Raw genomic sequence first — 6722 nt, forward strand, 5'->3', positions numbered from 1 at the left:
CTGCCCTCCAGCAGATCAACACTCCCACCCTGAGCATAGTTTTTCTTTTTGCTGCAAAGAATGTAATAATTTACATAGAGAGTGTGACACCATATATTTGTAACTTAGGTTCGGATCTGGTTTTGGACCCTACATCCAGTTTTGGATTTGAACTTTAATTGGCATCTATGTCATTCAGTGGTATTTTGAAAAGTCAAACATTGCTGTTTTGCAATTTATAATTAATTGGGAATGTAATTCACCTTACTTATGATACTTGAAGTTTAGATATAAAAATAGACCAGTTCTTATTTGTTGAAGGGATAGCAGAGAAAATGCAAATGTTTAGCAATAGTAGGGTTTATAGCTCCTTGCATGGTTTTTCTTTTGAGTGATTTACTCCTAAGGTAGAAGAGCTGAGGTTCGTGGCCACCAGCCGTTCACACAAACTGCTATAAACAATGCTGGCTTCCCTGACAGGAAGAATGGTATAATAATGTGACTCTCCATTTTTAAAAAAAGACCTTTTTAAAAAAGTGTAAAGGTTAGGATATAAGGTGGGCAACTAACAAAGCCTACACACTGCTGAAAGTCATGTTTCTTTTCACAGGAGGATCAAAGGATAATGTAAAGTTTCATGTTAAACAGAATAGAGAGTGTTGCTGAAGAGAGAATTACCTTGGCCCCACTGTACGCAGTAACGATGCGGTACAAGAAGAAACACGGGATTATAAGAGAACAGACTCCATGAGCTCTGATTTTAGACTGCAGGAGTAGAATCAGAACCTCCCATTAAAACAGGAACGTGGGACTTTTTTTTTTAAAGCTCCATGAAAGTCACACTTTGTGTGTAGCACTTGCATATTCATTAAGCACAATGAGCAATTACCGATGAAAAGCTGCTGGTGTCTCACTTCAACCAGGCAAATGCTTTCAGGGGAGAAGAGGGAATGAATTTTGATAATGAGAGGTTTTCAGGCTGCAAGTTTAACTGGAAAGAGGGAACTCTTTACCGCGCCGACAATAATGGTACATTTGCAGGTCCCCTGCAAAGCCTCTACACTTACAACAGACCCCATCTCCTAAAGCAACTGTGTCAATGGCAGCAGTTCTGCACGGTTCTTATTCCTCATAAGGTGAATCAGGTGACAACTGTGGGCAGTACCACAAATACCTTCATCTGTGAAATAATCAAGCTCTCTGTCGCCAGTGAAATTAGTTTGACTCCTGCTGCTGCTGTGTTTTTCTCACCCTCTTCTCTTTACAAGGTAAGGCATATTCTGCCACCAGTCAGACTGCACACGACTTGCCTCTGCGTGGCTGAAGCAATTTAGACCTGGAGGTAGTGACTTGGCCAGAACACTTACAGACAAGACCCACCTCCTGCCTGTCCACAGTGACTTACTGGTCCAGGTTGGCCTGGAACATATCCCAGAGACAACTTTGTCTCAGAGAATATCTGAAAGGTCTGGGAAGGAGGAGTAGTAAATTTTTTTTTTTTTCCCCTGCTAAATTGGACCAGGGAAGTCTTTTAGGAGGAAATTTGGTGCCAAGAAGCCTTGTAAATGCATTGTTAATTTTTCTCAGGTACTACTAGCAAGGCCGCACTGTACCTATGTGTTAAGGTAGCATTATGTATACAACAACAATGCAAATAATCAGGGCTGCATCAGGGATGACTCATAGTTCTATTATTTTGTGAGCATCGTGACATCTCTACATGCAAATTGTTACCATCAGCCTTGCATTTGAATTTGTGTGTGGCTAATATGGAGCCATGGACACAGACCCTGATCCGTGATACACTGGTGTGGGTGTAGCTGAAACGGTCACTCATACTGACAGCTTTGCTGCCTGCCTGAGAATCGTTTTACCTTCAAATTAAAAATGCCAGAGCCAGAACTGGTAAAAAGTGGTGCATCTGGATAGTGAAGGGATGGATGTGGAGTCATCATCACTGGAAGAATTAAAAAAAATGTGTGGACGTGGCACTTGGGGACATGGTTTAGTGGGCATGGTGGTGTTGGGTTGATGGTTGGACTTGATGATCTTAAAGGTCTTTTCCAATCTTAATGATTCCATGACTCTGATTCTGTTTACGTGAGTGCTTTACTTACGCCTGACCTGCTTTTGTCCAACAGCGAGGTGGGTGTTTGCTATTGAGGGTTCTGCCCTGAGCCTGCCAAGCTGCCATCTGCCAGATAGTCTGAAGCACTAACCTGAATCCAGCTGATGGTCTCAGGGATAAGATCCAAAGCTCTTTACAGCTCACAGTCAGTGCTCTGAATATGTCCATGCAAATATTTATGGATACCCTGGGTGGGTGTGGATTTCTGGCTCATCCAGGACATCCACAAATATTTGCACGCACGTGATCAGAGCATGCAAATATTTATGGATACCTTGAATAAGATAGAAGCCCTGGAGGTTGAGGGGACTGTAAATCCCCTCTGTCCACCTTCCACAAGCACCAGTGAGCACAGTAATTACTCCATGGCATGTGATGGAGAAGCGGCAGTTCATCCCGCAGTGCCAATGCTCTGCCTGCAAACTGGCCACGATGGGGCAGCGGAGGGAGGTGCTGCCCTCCCAATGGCAGATGTCTGCTGTCACTGTGGACAATAAGGAGCCCCATGCTGCCAAAGTTCATGACATACCAATTATTGCAACTACATACATTTATCTGTTTCTAGCAGAGGATACCACTAACGTATCTCCAAATCAAAACCGTGGAGCTGTTTCCCTGGCTGCCCTTCATCTATGATATTTAGGTTGTAAGCTGTTCAGGGCAGCTACCGCTCCTTACTGTGAACATTTTCACAGCTTTGGCTGAAAGAAGTCTTGCTCTTACCATGGCCTCTTGCCAAATCTGTACTGATGCCGGGCTGTGCATCCCTCTCCAGACATGGCTACACAAACAGCAAGGCAGTTTGGATCTCCTCAGATCTCCTCGGATCTCCAGGGTTGTAGCCCATCTCCAACCACACTGAGGAAGACTAGTAGTAGCATAGGATTTCTTGGAAGGAATTTTTTATTACAGCTTTCTATACTGTCTTTCTTGACCTGTTGGTTAATTGTGTTCACTTACTCACCTTTTGCCTCACTGAGCAAAAGCCCTTAATGTTTTGCTGTCAGGGATCCCTCGTCAGAAGGGCAGTGATCTGCCCACTCCAACGTAAGCCGAGTGACAAGTCCTGCACGTGGGCCGTTGATCTTCTCTAATTGCTGCTGCGTCAGCAGTGACATCAGGCTGTCTGAGATGACGGTATGAGACTTTGTAAGCCCTGTAAATTCCCCCCTCACCTGAACCGTTTGCGTTTGTTGTTTGGATTTACTGACCTTCTGTGAAGAGTTTTTGGAGGATAAAAGCAGCATTAACGGTTTGAGGGTTCCAGACCTCAGTGAAGGCATCACATGCCTACGGTCTCTAAAAATCCAGTTCAGCAAGAGCCGTGCTGCACAGAGCTGTTAGACTGTCTGCTGTGTCTGCTGGCACTCAACATCACAGGTTGTCAAGGGGCTCACTACTATGAGATTATGCATTAGAGGAAAACTAGAAGAGAGAATTATTATGGAATACACATCACTTCCAAACTCTTCTGAATTGTGCTGAAATGGAGGGACCTGCCTCAATGATGTGCCTGCGAACTTGCTATAAAAAAGACTGTAAACCACTCCATTTTGCTGAAAATCCATCTGAGTTGGGACAAGCCCATCTCTCCAGGAACTGCAGTTGGTCTCGTAGGATGATGAAACCAAGGCGGTCAAAGAGTATTAACATGTGCGTCTTGCCCATCATCCCAGAATATCCAGGTTTCCAGGACACTAAGGTTTGTATGCAAAAACTCTCTTTGCAATATATGATAATTACTACCTATTCTTCTGTTGGAGTAATTCCCTGACGTTCTGGTAAGTTGATATTTGATATGACAATAAGTTTGGGGTTGTGTTTTTGTATAGAAAAGCTTAACTTGAAAGACTTTTATTCTGCTACCTTATTAAGTCAATTATTAATTAAGTTGATTATTAATTTTCAAACCAGTTTTTAAAGTTTGAAGTAGGAAGGAGAGACCACTTTTTAGTCAAGTTTTAATATTCTTCAATTACCTAACTTATTCTGAAAGTGCAACCACTCTAAGCAGGGTCATTAGATCTGCTGGGTCCCTTCCAGAATGAAGTGTGATGGAATAGTGAGAGATCAAAAACTTGATTACTTTTCAGTTTACATGGCATGTCCGACCCACTATTTCTCATTTGCGCTCAGTGTTTTTCGTTCATTACCAGTAGGCAACGTGCCAAATGCTGATGATGGAGTGCCCTACTGAGACATTGCTGGGCTCTGAAACCAGATTTGTGGCTGGACCGTTAGCAAGTATCTAGACTTAATTAGCAATTGTCAAAAACTGCATGAATTATGGCTTTTTTTTAATACCAAAGGCATCATCAAGCATAATAAATGATTGCAAAATGTTCTCTGATCCTGCTGTGGCTGTCATCTACACACAGTATAGTCTTTATTTTTATTGATTTGAAACAGTAATGTAATATAAAACTTTTTTTCCCTCAAGTTGAACTGCTAAGGTTTTTCGGAAAAAAGCCATGGTCTAGTCTAGCTTGGTGTACAGAAACCAGCTGTTGCTCCTGGTAGCTTGAGGCAGGCTGCGGTGTCTTGGAATAGCTGTGAGAAAGGTGGAAATAGCAGAGCAGTAACTTTGAAAACCCAGGGGACATTTAACTGTGGACACAGAAAGGCAATTTTTTACACAGTGAATTTCTAGCAACATTTTCTCTTGCAGTCCATAAAAGAACTCGCAGCACGGATGTTCCCCTGAAATCAACCTAAAGACGCCCAGTGATGTCAGTAGGGGCTGGATCAGGTCTTGCTTTGACTCTTCAAGTAACTCAGGTGTTAAACTGGTTAGTTAGCAAGGAGACAGGCATCCTATGACAGAAAAGGAGGAGAAAACTCCATGCGCTTCTATGATATGATGCAGGGTAGTAATAATAAACTTCATAGTTTTAAGATGTAGAAATGTATTGTGTGTGAAAATTGTGTAATGATACGCTGCAATTCACAGCAGTTACCCGGCAGTAAGGAAAGGGAAAAAGGATAAAAATATCTCTTACAAGTGGGATCTGTTTTTACCATGGGCAACAGCAGCTACAGGCTAATGAGATTTGAAGAGGATAAACCTGAAATTCTGTTAATAGAGACAGGTGAGAGAGTCTTTCAGAAAATTAGATTTTCAGAGAGGCTACATGGAATCGTGGCAGTACCTCAGAGTCAGTGGGAAGTACAGATGCTCAGCATTGTTTAACCTCAGCCCAATGGGCTTCTGTTCCAGAGAGGGATTGGTACCAAACTGCTAGGTCCTCAGGGAATTTGGGTTAAGAACCTAAAACCTTCCCTAATGGCTGTTTACTGTATGGAACCATATACTTAAGTTCCTTTTGCTACTTAAGCCAGCATATTTTAATTCATATTTCTTTCTCCCTTCTGCCCCTCCCTTCCCCCCTATTTTAAATAGTTATCAAGAAAGTATTTGGATACTCCAGGTTTCAACCAACTTTTCCAGGATTTGGAAGGAGGAAAGAGCTCCTCATCACAGCTGAATAATTTTCCAAACAGAGCTTCATTAGTCCATTGCCTGGGGACCTCTTCAAGAGGCTACTTGAAAGGCCACCCAACAACCAGCAGTGGCTTCCACGACAAGCCAATGCAGGAGTATTTCAACGAGAGGCTAATGGAGCTCAGGAACTATGAAAGTAACAGGTCTAATAGGAAGACAAAAGTATTTGCTGATAAGAACCAGAACCCCTTCCTCACCCACAGAGGATCTCAGTGCAGAAGCAGTTGCAGTGCTGCGGTAATGGTGGGGCTTGGCAAGGAGAGTGAACAGTCCTGCAGCTCAGCAAATCAAGACAACAAAAAAGTGATCGAACTTAACAGTCAAGAGGAAACCCAGAATGTCCTGGACCTCTACAAGGGTGACTTCTTGGACATTTTGACAATGCACATTGCTGCTCCCCTAGAAGCATTTGTGCAAAAAAGATGATACCGGAGCTGGTTACAGCTTTTCGTGCAGTCCTGAAACCAGGAGTTGTTCCTGTTCAGCACCATTCTGACTTAGGTAGTTCATGTATGTCAGTCCACTCTGACACAGAAATGTGCTTGCTTGTGGGAGAAAATATTCTCTCATTTTGTGTTCTTGATTGCATATTTTTTTTCAACTATTTTCTGCAAAGAATCAGTATAATTGAGACGTAGTTGTGACATTATATACAGATAGCAGTGTTCTAAGTACATGTACGTATTACTTGAACTCTTGGTTCAAACAGCTTGGTTTCCCATTGGGAGGTTTTAGTGTGAAGTTTGTATTAACTAATTTGAAGAAGACTCGTGTTCTGTCTAGTTACTTCACTTGTTTTAAGCCTCTTGGTTGTCATGTCACTTTGGCTTGACTCATTTAAGGTCATGTTTTGCACAGATGCAAATAGTTGATGAGAAATGGTTGATTTTCACTCATTGCCACATGTATTCACCAGGTGGATCATTTTAAGAGTCTGATGCATGAAGAAGCAAACACAGACATAAGTTTTACTTTCAAATATGAGGGGCCATTATGATTTCATGTGCAGACTCACAAACCTTTGACTTAAAAAGCAGTACAAGGACAAAGAGGAAAAAATGCTAGATTTAATAGCGAGAATTATGGAATTAAGTATGAAGAAAGGCTCTTTCC

Source organism: Phaethon lepturus, unplaced genomic scaffold (genome assembly GCF_000687285.1).
Source record: "Phaethon lepturus isolate BGI_N335 unplaced genomic scaffold, ASM68728v1 scaffold3630, whole genome shotgun sequence".
Taxonomy (NCBI): domain Eukaryota; kingdom Metazoa; phylum Chordata; class Aves; order Phaethontiformes; family Phaethontidae; genus Phaethon; species Phaethon lepturus.